The 17,077-nt window shown below is 34.0% G+C and overlaps 1 protein-coding gene across 2 annotated transcripts in view; it reads right to left on the bottom strand.

Moving 5' to 3' along the window:
• Positions 1–17,077, bottom strand: part of ERBB4 (erb-b2 receptor tyrosine kinase 4) — a 987,764-nt gene that overhangs the window by 433,087 nt on the left and 537,600 nt on the right. The window lies entirely within an intron of this gene.

Raw genomic sequence — 17,077 nt, 5'->3', positions numbered from 1 at the left:
CCTACGCCTTGTTTTATTGGTTGGCTGACTGGTTGATTGGTTCTCCTTATCTATAAATTAAGGGAGTTGGTCCCTTTCACATGTAGAATATTACACTTACAGGGAACATAAATACTACTTAATCAGCATAATTGTTGGCAAAATACGATAGTATTTTATAATGCAATCTCTACTATTTATAAGTATACTAAAAACAGTATTTACTATGTATTCTCTAATAGTATTTACTCTTCTTAGCATTTACTATGTAATCTGTCTTATTAAAAATAATTCAATCTTCTTTTATAATGCATATGTGACATTCATTTATCATAATTCTAAGGCACCCAGACAAAGCAGAAGAGAAAATTGAAGTCTTCTCTATGTTCCTGAAATTCAGGAACAGGTCTGCTCAGAAATAACACCACTCAACATGGGTCACACAACAAGAATATTCACACACTCCCAATAGCAGCAAGAGCGATTCACTAAGGACAGAGGCGGGGCACTGATGATTTGTTAAATTTCACTAAGAACTTTGCCTCGAGAGTGAAAATATCTTGTCAAATTTCATGCCCTGAATTTCATCTGTATGTAGAATTGTATTTTTGAATTTTCCCCTGAGAATAATAATTGTAACCTTTGATAAAGAGTGAGTTTGTTCTCAGCAGAGCCAACCCCTCCACCACCCACCCCAGGGAACTCAACTATCATTGTCCTGTGGAGAACACAGCAATGTGAAAACCAGAAGACTGCACCTGTTTGTTCACTGTTATCAAGTGCCAGCCTGGGGGGTTCTGACTTCTAAACCACTGAGCGACATAAACTCTTCTAAAAAAAAAACCTTTTGTGTGCAAACAGAGGTTTAGCAGAATGCTTTCTTCCTGGGAGGAAAAAGAACCCGCCTCAAGATGTACTCAGCCTTTGCAAGCTCAGTGTTAGGAATAAAGTTACATTAAACTTGTCATGATTGTCCGGATTTAGTTTAATAATAAAGGGCTCATGATAAGAAAATGATACTAGTATGACATCAAACCTAGATTTAGCTGTCTTGCAAGCAAGTAATTGTGTAAGTCACTGAGAGAAATTCTGAATTTCTGGTTAAGTTTTTAAAATAAAAATTAGCTTTATATGGCATATGGAAAAGACTTTCAGCAGAACACTTCCTCCTAATCTACAGTTCCCAAAACAATGCCTGAGCTGTAAATTTGGGATGGCTGCAAGCCTGGTTTCAACCTTCGATCATTCAGGGTAAGAGAACAAGGGAGCAAGCACTTCTGGTTGTTGTTTGGAACTCTTCTTTTTCTTTTGTTTTTTATTTTCTCCTTAATTTGAAAAAATTTATATGATTTTTAAAGGTTACTTTCTGCTTACAGTTATTACAAAAGATTGGTTATATTCCCCTTGTACAATACATCCTTATAGCCTATCTTACACCCAATAGTTTGTACCCCCACTCCCCCATCCCCCCAAATTGCCCCTCTCCCTACCCCCACTGGTAACCACTAGCTTGTTCTCTGTATCTGTGTGTCTGCTTTTTTTGTTATATTCACCGGTTTGTTGTAATTTTTACATTCCACATATAAGCGATAACATACTGTATTTGTCTCAAGGGCGAAGGCACTTTGAATTTTTCCCTTAAGTGGGAGAAAAGTATAAATCTTCTAATAGCTTTAAAAAATAAACACATAGACCAATAAGCAAACAAAAAGAAAACTTAAGTGCATGTAATAGTATTCAATTCAGTGCCTTCTTTCTTTGCTTTGCCTTCAGTTAATACAGTTTGTGATCTCAAATTCTGGGTACGTGATTTCATAAATCCTGACTATTGACTGTGGCTGCCATCCCTGCAGAGACACATGCAGAAGTTAAATGTTTATCTTGAGAAAGAGCATGCGCAATGCACGTGTGTGTGTGTGTGTGTGTGTGTGTGTGAGAGAGAGAGAGAGAGAGAGAGAGAGAAAGATAGAGGTGTGGACTTGAGAGAGGGAGAGAAAGGGAGAAAGAGACGAGAATATGATCGCATCATTCATTTGTAATTTACTCTTACTTTTTCTTTTGGCAAAATATTTCAAAAGAGAGTCTTGTGTGTTAAAACATAAAAAAAGAAGAAGAAGAAAAAAAAAAACCAAAAGGGTTTTTGCAAGACAGACCCTAGAGCAGTTTGAAAACATCAAATAAAACCCCTGCAGCATGTTCTCCCCATGTGATGCTTTTGTACACTCATTTCAGCCTGTGGGCACATTTCCCATGACACACAAAAGGTTTCAGTGCCATGTTGATAGACATAAACACATACGAATTACTCATTTGCCATTCAGTCTACTGAGTTCCATACTGCTTTCTACAAAATTCATTTTATATTAAAATGAGTTCTTGGAAGTCAAGCGTTATTTGAGACTATGATTAGAAAAGTAGGACTGTAACTAGCTGATTACATTATATCTTGGCTATGTTTCAGCTACACTACAATATGCATGACTATGCTTTGTAGTTAGAAACTACATACACACAGGCATATGCATCTGTGTATGTGTGTATATTAATGTATACACACATATACATATGTGTATTTTATATTTATATGGAGAGAGATACAGTAAGTGTGGGATATAGAGCTGCATATCTACTTATCAATCTCTCTCTTCTTTTCCAATTTTTTTATAAGCCTATTTTTCTATGCCTCCCTTTGCTCTTCTAGTTTGTCTTTTGCTTAGCTCTGGTTTGTGCCGGTGTTTATTTTTCTTTTCTAAAACTTTGAAATAGATATGACCAGTTCACCTACATTAATTTAGGATTACAGTTATTTTACAGAAAGCAGATTTTGCAATCTATCATACAGAGTAATGTTTTATATACTACAACTGTTGAATTCTGAAGTTCCAGAATTCAAGAAGTTGAAGCAAAGATATAGAAATAATTGCTGAATATGCCAATAAGCAAGCAAGAGAGTCCTTATTTGCTTTGTATTAGAAACTCTTGGTCTTGTATAAAGAAATAAAAAATTATTTGGAACTTTTACAGTGGTTCCATGCAGTCAGTGGTCCAGGCTGTCGATTACTCTACCTTACTTACAGGGTAAAGGATACCTACAAACGTGTAAAATAACTCTACAAACATACGTGAAACGCCACTTAGAAGTCTTCCCTAAGCCTTTATCTTTGGAGTAAAGACTCTAATTTTAGAACGTAACCCTTGAGCTTCATGTGGTCAGAGTCTGGAAACCAAGCTGAGTCCCTGCGGTTGTCTCTCATCTGCACTGTTTTGACAGCACACGGTTCACTTCTTTTTCACACACCGACACAGAGCCCCAGCCGTGGTACAGCAATTGAGCTCCCCAAAACACTATCAGCACTAGCATGCTCTTTCTTTAGAAGTTGAAGTTCCCAAGCAAACGCTAAGTAGGTGTTTTCATTATTTTTAAAAAGCCCCAGAAAATATCTTTTAAAAGAAATCTTAGCTATTCAAAAAATTAAGTCATCAAAATATCCTTATTGCAAGTTCAGTAAGTGGGGAAATGTGAAAAATATAATTTGTATTGGTTCTGCTTATTTAGAACTAAGTATGAGCTATCTAGGCTTTCAAACCCCATTCTTTCTTGTGTAATGGGGATTTAAAAGGAAGCAATGATAAATGAGTTTCAGATACAGTATAAAAGTAATCTCAGGGGAAATAGATTCTTAGTTGAATTGGTAGCTCTACCCAGCAGAAACATTTGAATACTTTGAGAGGAACTAAGAAATTAAGAAATGAACAGAAATGAATAGGATTTGCTAGGCACCACTGGGAAACCTTGGCTTAAACTCAGCATTTAAAACCAACTAAACTGGCTTTGTCGCTCAGGTTATGTCTTCTTTTTCTCCCTGAAAGTCATCCACATTTTTGTTGTTGCTGCTGCTGTTGTTTTCCTGAGGTTTCACAGACTTAGCAGGGAAGTAAAACGATTCATTAAAAGAATAATGGGTGTAACTTTAATGACACATAGCTAGATGTAAATGCCTGTGGATACTATTACTATAGCAGGTTGTTATGTCTATGCCAGGAAATAGACAATAAACTATTAAACCCTTGGCAAGTCCCTAGATATCCACAGAGAGTGACATTTTTAATTAAAAGCTTGAACTTCAGCTCCCAAGTGTTCAGAAAGCAAAAATACAATATTATTTTTTGCTGATTTGGAAGGGTTAATGTCATGCTCTCACTTGTTCTAAGAAAGGAAACTGAGCACTAAGAGAATGTGATTCACACTTTGCCTTAGAACCTTTCCAAGATGATAGGCAGCGGGTAGGTGTTACCAAGTGATGAAAGGAAAAAAAAAAGTTAAAAAACAAAGACAAACAAATAAACAACAAAGAAAATTCTTCTTTCATTTCAGAATTGAAAACTCAATGCAAGAAGTGTGAGGTGATTTATCCAAGGTACAAGTGGGAAGAGAATACGAATCTTCTGGTGCTCGTGAGGTTAAACTACTGAAATCAACTATATTTGTCAGTAAACAACCAATACAAAACACATCATATAGATGCGGCAAGGATTAAATAAGAAATTAATGCTCTTAAATACTACCACTCCGTTGATAATTAGATAGAAAAGGGGGAAACAGTAAGGGAACTAACATGCTAGGCAGTTTGCATGCATTTTTTTTCATTTAATTCTCATTTTCAGATGAGGAAACTGAGGCACAGTACTTAAATGATTTTGACATTTCCCTTGTTAGCTGCAGAACTAGTGTGAAATTTCAAATTTATCAGATTTCAAAAATCAGATTTTTTTTTTACTATTTCATGCATCTGGGACCAAGAAGAGAGTAATGGAAATGTTGGGAATATTGTTGTTTCATAATATAGAAACATATCTTGTCATCTAGAAGACATAGGATAGATTTGAATTTTGATCATAAATCAGTGTTATCAAGCAATAGTTATATTTCTAGATCAAGAATCTTTCAAGGGTTGTAGGGGTATAGCTCAGGAGCAGAGTGCATGCTTAGCACACACAAGGTCCTGGGTTCAATCCCTAGTACCTCCATTAACCAAAAATTAAAAAAAAAATTCAATTATTTATTTTGATCTCTATTTTTATTACTTTGCCCTCTCCAAAACTAATTCTGACTTTATGCCCAAATCTCAGAGTGTGCCTTGGATACTATAAAAGCTACTTAAAATCTCTGATTGTTTTACAGTTTTTCAGGGGTGAAGTGCTAATCAGAAAACTACAAATAACAATCAGAGGTGTCTCTTACTTATAAAAACGTTATAGATATGTATGGGTTTTCAACTTTGTCTTTTGTATCTCACTGATTTTATTGCAACTTGTTCAAAGGACTTTTTCAACTTGATAAACAATATGGCTTAAATTATCATTTGCAATTATAATTAGAAATGGTTTGCAGAAAAAAACATTTTGGGGGCCATTATTTTATGTTTACCTGTACATGTGAAATTTAGAAACACTATTTTTGGACCTTTAAGTTATATTAACTTGAGAATTATGTATTACTCTTTATCCCTTCCTTTAAAATCTAAGATTTTGTGATTCAGAAGGAAATGTTTCAAAGTCTTCTCTGGTAATGAATATCTCTTACTAAGTCATATTTTAATGGATTAAATGTAAATGAACTGAAAAGATACACTATATCTCTCCCTGATTTAAATTTAAATCAGACATCAAAACTGACATGAAATGGCTTGACAAATTCTATTCAGTTTTAAATATTTTTTAATATTTTATATTTAATAATCAAGCAAATGTAATATAAGAAGTCACTGTCAGAGCAATACATATTAAATACATAAAACAACTGGATAGCTACTTAAATTATGCAGATAATCTTCATTAAAACCTCAAAGGAGTTGACAGTCTATTTTGTGAGCTTCAATATATTTATTTTACAGAAATGATAGTTAGATTTTCTTAATTTTTAAGAGGTACTTGAGCCAAGACACTAATTCTTGATCCACCTCTTCCCCTGAGCACCAAAGGCCTGCTTCTGAAGCATGATACAATTTTAATTGCAAAGATTTATCATTATGACACATAATTTCTAACTACATGAAATGACAATGTAATGACATAGGTGTGAAACTCAGCCACACATTCACTACGTGAAGAGTGACAGTGACGACACAGATTGCTTCCCTGCTTCATTTCATTTTTCTACCTATGTTATGTAAAAGATAACTCTATAGGTGTGCCGAGTGCTAACCACATCATTATCTTTTCCATCTGTTCCTTGCAGAACATCCTAAATAGTATTCTTTGAGTGACACTATAAAGCCCATGTCCAATTTCATAGTATTTTGTAGATAGTTGGTGAATATGGATTACAACTGAGTCATACATGAATGCCAGATTTAGTTTTAATTTTCCTCCCGTGGGTGAATAAGAATGCATACCTAAGCACAGATATAGATTCAAATATAGTTTTTAAAAAATCTTTTAAATTGTTACCTCCATCTCTCTAATAACTTGAATAAAAAAATTTTTTGGAATAATACAGTAGAAAGAGCACTAGACTAAGACAAAGGGAAAAAAAAACCTCATCTTTACCAAACACACAACTTCTAGAGCTGAATCAAAACAAAATAAAACACATCCCAAATACAGTCATTTTTCTGTGTGTATTTTTTTAATTTTAGTGTTAATTTAAAAAGAGGTCATGAGATCAATTTCCACTTAGGGCATTTCACTGAATTCTGTTAGTACACTCCATCATTTTAGTCTTTAATATCTGTAGGAATCAACCTAAATAGCCTGCAAAAATGCTTTTCAATATCATAAGAAACAATTCAATCCTCTTATGCAATCTGCATCTCTTTTAGAATCATTTAACTTCTTCAGTAAAGTATCTACACTAAGTAAAGCCTCATTAAGAAATTAAAAAAAAAAAGGTCGAAATGAGGAGTATGACCTGGACCATATGAGTAATTTCACAGATTCTCAATTCATTCACACATAGCAGAAGATGATAAAAGTTCAGTGCCATGTGACCTCCTTCCTTCTCAGAATCTCTATGGCATGGTGATAAAAAGAAAATCTGGAATTATACTACCTGGCTTCAAATCTGAACTCCATAATTACCATGTGCTCTACAGCATGTTGCTGAATATTTGAAAACTGCAGTTTCTCTGTCTCCAAAATGGAAAAAACGTCATTAACCTACTAATTGAGGTTATTGTAAGGACAAAGAGAGACAACGTTTGTAAACTAGTCACATATTAATCCTTATTAATCATGGATGTTATTATTAATGGTAGTAGTAGTACATATATCCTGGGTTCTCTAATGTCATACAGATATTTTGTTTTTCTAGATTTAGTATGCTAAAAAGGGCAGGTATAGTTAAAACCAAAGGCACAAAGACTGAAAGGATTTTAGTAAGATGATAGCTTAAAAACTAGCAGAATTTATAGTAGGGTTCTTGATAAGACATCACCAGAGACATAATTCTATATGAAACAGAACCAACCCACTAAACATTAAAGCAGAGTGTTTAGAGAAATTGGGAACCATTAAAATGAAAATACATACTTGATTTTGTCAATAGTTGCCAGAATATACTCATTAAATATGTCAATACAAATATCTCATTAAAGTTTGAAATCCCTTTATTTTATAGTAGATTAAAAATCAAAAATAATCTTTCTGATATTATCTTTTTTTCACATTACTGATAACCACCAAATCAACCTCTAATTTGCATCACAGAGCAAATGAAATTAAGTAAACTGAATAGTCTTGGAAGGAAGAGAAAGGTTATGGACTGCCGTTTTTCTTCACTTTTCCCTGCAGGTGTTCCTCAAAACTGTTATGGTTATTATGATTTAATAGCCATAGCAATTTGAATTAGCTCACTATAAAACTATAGATAGAAAGTATGAAATATATTTCACAGAATGGCCCATAAAGTATTAAGGGTGGGAAGAAGGGAAAATACTACGAGAGCCAGAGTAACAGAGAAAAGCATTGCGCTGAACTTCCGTGTAGACTGGTAAAGAAGATACAGGGGAAGGCATCCTCTTTTCTCTCTGCTATCCCATAATAATTCTGAGATCTAGCGAACATGTATTACTTAGAGAGTGAAGTTTAACAGAAAATCCTAGATTAAGTGATTTTTTTCTGCCTTTGAAATTATTTTCATCTCTTTCACCAGTACAGTCAATAAATCTGCTAAATCACAGCAGGAAAAGAAATAATTCAAATTTCCTGGTTAGTAACGTTTATTACATCAAAAGGTGTTGAACCATGCAAATCCACTTTTATCTATTCCCTGATAGATACAGATAAATGGAAAATACTATTCATCATTTATGAAATATTGGCCCTTTCTATTGCAACCTGTTTAAATACTTCCACAGTAAACAGTTTTACCATTACAAAAGCAGCTATTGTGCTATGATTCAAGAAAATAATAAGTTTCTTATACCCCTATTCTCTTTACATGTTACTAGTTTATTAATTCCAAAATGTATACATTTTTCACATTTAATGTCTCTAAGATCTTGATTTTTCATATCATCTTTAATCTTTATGCTGGGATTTTACTTTTTCTTTTTTTCAGAGAGACTTGAAAACAACGACAAAAAATATTTTTTACAATTGATGGTGACTTAGATTTGATGAAACATGGTAGGTATTGTTTGATAAGATGCTTTTTAAGAGTTTATTTTGTGATTTACTTGTTATTAAATAAATATTTGTTATGAAGAGAAACTTTCAAAATAAACTGGAGATTCCTAAAGATATGGGCATTGTCTATGCCAGAAATAATTCTCAACAGACTTTCTAATATAGTTTCTCTGCTATAAAAATCATTATAATCTCTTTTTATAATTATAAAAAGTCTTTAACTTTTTCAATGAAGTCATTTAAGTCATTTAAGAAATATATAGGGACTTATTTATAACTAGATACTTACACTGTGGGAACTGAAGGAGAGAGCAAAAATCTCATTTTTAAAAAGTCAGATTTCTGACAGAAACCCTAAGTCATAATAACTAACAGCCTACAACATATTAAGAAGCAATGCATCCCATCCAGAACCAGCTAACTCACATATAATATGGTCAGGTCCTTAATCATAAATGACACATTTTATATTTTATACTTTAATTATATAAGTCAAACATGTTTTCAATGATTGTAAAAATAGACTATTATTCTTACCAAAGGCATTCTTCTCAAATAATAATGAATGAGATTTATTGCACAAACTGCATTTAATGCTACATATAATTTATCATTCAATTTTCACAACCATCTTAAAACTGAGTATTCTCATTACACTCATTTGAAGATGAGGAAACCGAGGAGACTTAGAAAGTTGAATAAGTTGCCTCAGAAAAGGATTTGAAGGGTGGGGGGTTCTGGATCCAGAGAGTGTGCTCTGATTCCCCCGTGCTTGTAAATATCACTGCCCCCTGCACTGGGTTCAGTAAAATATGCTTTTCCTTTAATGCTTCACTATCTGATATGATTGCCACTAACCACATGTGGCTATTTAAATTTAAATGAATTAAATTAGATAAAATTAAAAATTTATTTCCTTCATCCATCTTTCAGGCACTAGCCACCTTTCAAGTTCTCAGTAGCCACATTTGGCTAATGGGTACAATGGAGCACACATCGAATGTTTCTACCATCACAGAAAGGTCTATTGGACAGTTCTGCTTCAGAAGGTATAACAGATGAAAATGAAGGCTCTTAGCCCCATAGAAATGCTTGACTATAAAATAATAATATAATAATTGGGAAAATACTTCCCCAATGCTTTCACTTTGCAGTTGACAGGTAAATATTTGTCAGAAACACAATATTTACCAAGAGAACACAGGGATGTGGAGATAATTTGGAATAGCTTGTATCTCAGTACAATGTCTTGAATATACAAGTGGAAGAAAACAAAGCTAACAAATATTTAAACTGACATCACCTTCCAAAAAAATCCTGGACTTTTACCAGTAAAATGGAGTCAATTAATAAATGTTTGTGAGTTACAGCTAAGAGTTCAATAACTTCGATTTTTAAAAAGTTATAGTAGAGTGGCAGTAGCTATTAGTTAATAGATCTGATACTTTTAAATCAAATCCGGTATTTATAACATTGTCATTTTGTGTGTTTGTATATTATTGTCAGCTTACCACCATTTCTGATACATTCATGATGTCTTTAAGTATTATGCAACAATTAAAATCATAATGTTCTTGCTAAAATACAGCCGTAATGTTTTCTGTTTAAAGTTTGGGTTGTTTATGTTTACATCCATTTTCATATTTTGCTGACTATGGCGTCACTTAGAGAAACTGTCCTAAACATTTCTTAGGAATGACACAATATGAAGAGATGGCAAAATGGACCTAGATTCTGGAAAAAAGTGCCCATATTAGTCACAAAATTTTAAGCCTGGTTTCCTCAAATGTAAAATTACAATAAAGATACTTTCCAGGTCACATTAAGGAGCTGTGAGTGAAACAAAGGAAAGGAATCTGAAAGCATTTTGTAAAGTTTAAAACTCCGTAGAAGTACGGGATATTATAATTTTCATGCCTTTGTGAACATGGGAAGGAAACAACATGTAGCCTCATTTTTAACTCTGACTGTGAGTTTTAGGGTCTGTCGAGCTTGGGACTGCCTCCTCTAACTAAACTTGTCAAAGATGCCATACATTCTTCATTCTGTCTAAAATACAGTTTCAGGTTTTCCCCCAATATTACTCACACTGCTTCTAGAACTCTGATTTGATTCCAGCAAATCACAATGAACAATGATCCAATGATTCTGGTCCCAGTGTTGCTTGGGAGTGATGCAGAGAAACTGCCAACGTTTTCCAGCTGAGTGTCTGCGAGCCTAGCAAAAGCTAATGTCTTGGAGTGAGGAGGTAGATAGTCTCGTATCTTTACTGCTTTCCTCAGAGTGAAATCATGAACTCATGGTGATAGCAAATCAGTTTCTTTTACTGCATTTCAGACCCTGAGGAGCAAATATTTTCCTCTATTTTTCAAGTGTCATAAGCAAATAAGCATGCTTTCTCAACAAATAAGCTTTAATAAGGAAGTTTGTTGACTTCATAGTTTTCTTAGAATATATATGCTTTCTCTTAGGGAAGGAAGCATACAGATATTAGTGTACCTTAGGGACAAGAAAGAATAATGACAAGAGTTTAAAGTCTTAAGTCGGGAATTTTCTTGAGAGACTCTCATCATGCTAGATTTCCCCCAGTTTTTCCTTAAGAATGTTATAGGGATCAAAAAGAATGTAGTTCAGAGAGTGGGACCTTTTCAGGAACCCTTAATGGGACATAAATCAAGGGGGTTGCTTTTTATGGCCTGAGCAGATGATCTTAGTACTCGTGACTGAAAACATGATAGCCAGGGGAGAAAGAATACTTCTGTTCCCTGGAAATGCCCCCTTCTCATGTCTTGTTTTCTGGTAAGTCTCCCCTCTGATCAATGGTACAGCAGGAAGAGAAATTTCCATTTTACCTTCATTCAATTCCATAAATTCACTCATCAGTTCTCTAAAGCTGAGAATGAGTCCTAGAAATGTGCTGAAATGGCCATTCTCTCTGATCTCATTTTTATAGCATTTCCTTTCAATGCCGTTTCTCTTTCACTTATGCTCACAAACACATCATTATAGTTTTCCTTTTTTTAGTTAATACACACTGTCTGACATGACAAGTAAACAATCTTCTTTAAAATCACTGATTAGAGTATCAATTTTAGAAACTGTAGGCCTGATCTAAAAACTGACACTTTCCTAAGAATGTGCCACTCTTCACTGTCAAATTCCATCTGATTCACAGAATTTTCACTATAGGCTAGTTTTGATCAAATCATTTTCCAAGTAATTTACCTTAAGCTAGGAGTATTCTTGGAATCATTTTTTCCCCCGCAGATATCACAATATGCCGAGTTCTGCTTCTTATGTAAACATTGGCCAAACATCGTCTTTAACAACAATCCCTGTTTGAGTGGTTGAACCCACTCAAACACTGCTAAGACCTTTCACTAAGCTGTTGAAGAATGCTTAGTGACTCTAGTGTCAGGAAAAGAACTTAGAATGAATATGTCTCTTGTCTAGGTCAAGACGAATGTCAGGGCCAATGAAGGGTGAAACAGGATGATGGAGATTTGAAATGAAGGGCTGGGGCAACAGGTGCTTGGCATGAGACACTGAGAGACAGGAACGAAGAGCTGTGAAGCACCAAAGACAGCAATCACGCTGAACGTTGATGAAGAAAAGCCTCTGGCTTCTCACCACCAGAGAAAGAGATCTTACACACTTAGAGTAGTTTCAAAGTAGTATCAGAAGAGATGCTGAAGTTTGGAGCATATTTTTGTCTAAACAAATCACTTTTCGGAGCCCAGTGAAGTAACAGGAACCTACTGAATATGCAGAAACAGGTACACGTGTTTTGTCAGTGTGTTGACACCAAGGGAAGCTAAAATCAAAACAATAGAGAGAAAGAGAACTAAGGTTTCTAAGCATCCTTTTTGTGAAAGGTACTGTGGCTGACAAGTTTCTGACTACTCCCTTAATGCCTAAAACTAACACTGTGAGGTGGGATTTTCCTCTCACTTTTAAAGATGAAGAATCCGAGTCTCTGTGAGATGTTCAGAGTGTTAAGTGGTGATACGACATTTAAGCAGATTTTTCTGTTTCCACATCCATGCTCTTCGACATACATTGAGTCAATTACAGGTGGCCTGTCCATTTCTAAATTAGATCATTTATTTGACCATTACTGAATAGTGCCAAAGGAGGGTTAAGAAATTTAAACGTTAGAAGGCACTGTTACTCTGGTGTACTATTTTAATTAAAAGCCATCGTGTACTTGAAGGCAGACATTCAGATGTAATGCTCAGATATGACATTGTTCAAATGGTCCATCAATTCAGATGTTGTATCTCCTAGAGTAATATTTTATTTTACTTTTAGTCCAGCTGAATTCAGTAAATTTAATATATCCATTAGGTTATTAACACAGGGTCCCAAAATAACTTAAGCATTTTACTTTTTGGTTTTTTTTTTTTTTGGCTTGTTTGTTTTTGTCCACATCTCAAGTAATAATCTAATTGAGATGACTCAGTACACAGTTAGCCAAATAACCACAAAATATTAATTAAAAGCATTAATACATAAATGTGTAGGTCTGAAAATATATATCATATTTGACTAACATTTGAAAAATACAAATTGCCTATTTGTATCATCCCCAAATTTCACCTACTCTAAAGAGATATTCTCATAATTCATCAAATGAAAATTCAAATATTCATTGTGAAAGCTGGTGAGAAAAAATGAGCATATCCAGGTATTAAATTTGTACCTGGGTTATCATCATTATAAGTAGAATATGGATACTAAAATAGATATAAGTACACTTAGCTATGTCTCAAAGACTCCTCCATATCTAGAATATAACACATAGATGAAATTGTATAATATTGTCCACCATTACTAACAGACAAGGTCATTTTATAAATTATAGAAGGGAAGAATAGTGGCTTTTATGTTCCATTATAATGAAACAACCTTTAGATTTTGGCCAGATAGGTGACTAAATAAGGAGGAGTTTATCAACTTAAGGTTGTAAATATATTAAATATTGGTTTGAATTTTGAATGGGAACAGTTGGATAAGAAGGAGCTGATAGAAAAAAATCAGAACATCATCACTGAGAATGATTAATAAGAACCACAGCCACATGTAAATGACCTTACAGAGGAAGTAATAATAAATTCTCTCCAGTTTTGTCCTCTGATGCAGCAATGTCATTTCCAAAGGAGATGATTATATGATTAAAGGGACACACTGATGGAAGTGTGGTCTCTCCCCTGACCAGAAAAGGATGACCCAGTGTCATAGGGCACCTTCAGCTTGCCAGGACAAGTTCCTGATTCCCACTGAGATCGGGCAGCATATCCTTAGTCTAGGGACCTGCCTCTTCTCCACCCTGCCCCACCGCACCCATAATGGACCATGGAAATGTGAGTGGCAGCAGTAAGACAAGTTTTTCTGTCATTAACCCTTACATATGACATTCATCCTGTTAACAGAACATCCCTTTTACACAAAGAGTTTTCAGGAGACATACATACTGTTGCAAAGGCATACTATTCTAAAGTCAACACAGCAAAAAAAAAAAAAATTTTCAGGAGAAACACAAAATATGGATATATCAAAAAGCTTTGAAATTTCAATCTCAAAAATCTTCATTATAACACTAGTACTTGTCATTTATCTTGTTGAAAGCACTTAAGAATAAAATTTTGCTCACAAAGAAAATTCACAATAAACTAGAATTGTCTTTGTAATGATTTACCATTAAGTAAAGTCGGCATTAGACAAAATGATGATCCAGAAGAAAGTTTATTCTCAGCATCTTCCTCATCTCAAAGCTCTTTTACACCCATATGTTTCCGTCCAGGCTCCTAGTGTGTTCATTTCATTTCTCGTCCCAACCAAACGTTTATTTCTTACAATTCAATCAAAAGCTTATCTGTTCTCTGTCTCACTCCTTTCCTTCTCTCCAGGAGACATTAAGTGAATGAAAACTTTAATAGTCCTCAGAATCACTGGAGGGATCCTTAAAACACATATGGGTGTGCCCTAGTCACAGAATTCTCATCCATTAGGTCTCAGGTGAGGCCCAAGAATATGCATTTCTAAAACACGTACGCAGGTGATGCTGATGCTGCTGGCCCCTTAAGAACGGAATTAAAAGTCTAATTCACTACCGCAGGTAGGCAGTGAGATACTTCAATACTCAGCAGGCTTTCTATTTCCCCTCATATCACACAAGATAAGTCTAAAATTAGGGTCAGCCCTGGTAGCCCTACCCTTAATATAAGATTCATTTTTTTAAAAGTTTATCATCAGCTTGCTTTGTACAGCACATAAACAAAAAACATAAAACAAATGACTTTCCGAAACACAAAAACAATCTTGCCTGAAGTCAACTGCAATGCTTGCTTGCTATTTTACTCAGGTCGCCTAGAACACCGAGCTCTTTTAAGGTATTATTGTAGAACAGATTTTATCCCCAATTCCTCTTTATATAGAGTTGAACAGTTAGGTGTCTCCTGTCCTTCCTTGTTCATTCTTACACACAAACATAATCGTGCTTACTGTGTTAACTTCTGATTTTCAAAACTGGACTTACACTATTGATCTTCTCCTTTAAAATAAGGTCAATGATTCTACACTGTCTCAAAGAATAATGCTAGCATGTAATTATCAATCACGTAATATATATACATGTAAATATTTGGAAGCTTCCCAAATTGTCTAAATTTTTCACCATTTTTTGACTGCATTTGTTATTAATTCATATTCAAAAAGGAATTAGTAATAAATCTTGAACAAATACATATTTTTCCTAAACACTCAAATCATTCTTTTATTCATTTATTAATTATTCATCTTTACTGCTACACAAGAAAATATCATAAGCCTTTCTGGTAGTTTAGAGAATAATATTTTAAAATAATAGTGTTACATTTTGATATGAAACAGGTTAAACAATTCTCACAATCATAAGACCTAGTGTAAGCTCACTCAATATATAAGGTATGTTTAAATGTGGCATAATTTTGATTAAATAACTTTTTAACATTTTAATAGTATGATGTTAAAAGTGGAAATAAATAATTCTTTAAAGACTAATTTTCTATGTGAAAGGATTCTTCAAATAGTACATATTGTGGAACAATAACATAATTCAAATAACATAAAAATTTGAAAATAAATTAATTCAATTTTTCTTTAATATAATCAGAAGAAAATCATGAAGAAAACACAGTGCTTCCTATACAGGTTTTAACTGTTATTTTTAGATTCCTAATTTCAATCACTCAGTTTTTCTGTATCTGTTCCATTTCCAAAATTCTTCCTCCTATCATTATTTCCATGCAAGTAGCAATTTAATCAAATACCCTGCTCTTCAGTGAGATAACTATCTTTAAAAGGAAAAAAAAAGGTAAAAATGTTGATGAAAGAATCTATAAATTCTGAGCAATTTGCATTTACCATTATGTCATCAAGTCTATAGCAATCATGTCCAAAATAAATAACATAATCAGCATTCCTTTCTTCATCCAAAATATCTCAATTTTAGCTCACGTCTGGCTAACTATGAAGCTACTTCTAACTTAAAATTATATATTTTACATCCACTATAAATAGAAGAAGCATATAATTTTAATAACTTGACAACATTAATCTTATTTGTTTCTTAATATTTTAAGGCAATACCTCTAAAATATTTCATATTCCTATATTAAGAAACATCACCACTGAGTGGACTGAAACACATAAAGTCAGTAGATATTTTCATGCAAAACACATAGATCATATTAATTTAGATTAAATTAATAGTTTAAACTCCTTTCTCCCACCGTGAGGTAATTAATTGCTAATTAGCACAATTTGGTTACAGGCACACATGGTGAAATTCATGATTAAAATCCTTGTACCAAAAGTTTTTCCCACCATAGTCTTTACGAACTCTAAACTACTTGAACTAAACAGGTATCAGTGGGATCGCATGGGCCAGATCACAAAACCAATTCCTTAAAGTGTTTTTGTAGCAAGATGATAATTTCAGATTGCTAGCAATGACCTATTTCTAATCTTAGGAAAATGTCACTGATGATATTAAAGCATTCTAAGAAAGAAATACTGATGGCCTTTACTGAGTTACTGAATAAGTCAAAACTGAATTAATACATTCGATATGCTTTCCAAAAACAAGGGATTGTACCAAAAGCTAGATTAGTGGAACTAGATATAATGGTTTGTGGATTTACTGAGCTCTGACGAAAGTGAGAGAGTATTACGGCAGAAATTTGATGATGTGGTCCACCGTTCACCTGAGACCGTCCAACACAGCATTCTTAAACCTGCTTCATATCTCAGTTTTCAGTCACTGAGCATTTCCTTAGAGCACACTTCTGTTCAGCTGAGATACAGTCATATGTTATCCTTCAGACTGCACTTACAGTATCTGTACACACAGCAAGGGCATCGCAGGGCATCATTTCCCATAAAATGAATAAACAGCAGATATTTAAACGCTTTATAGCGTTCCTCATTG

The sequence above is a fragment of the Vicugna pacos genome, chromosome 5 (genome assembly GCF_048564905.1).
Source record: "Vicugna pacos chromosome 5, VicPac4, whole genome shotgun sequence".
NCBI classification, from domain to species: domain Eukaryota; kingdom Metazoa; phylum Chordata; class Mammalia; order Artiodactyla; family Camelidae; genus Vicugna; species Vicugna pacos.
This window is presented reverse-complemented; position numbering and strand designations above follow the sequence as displayed.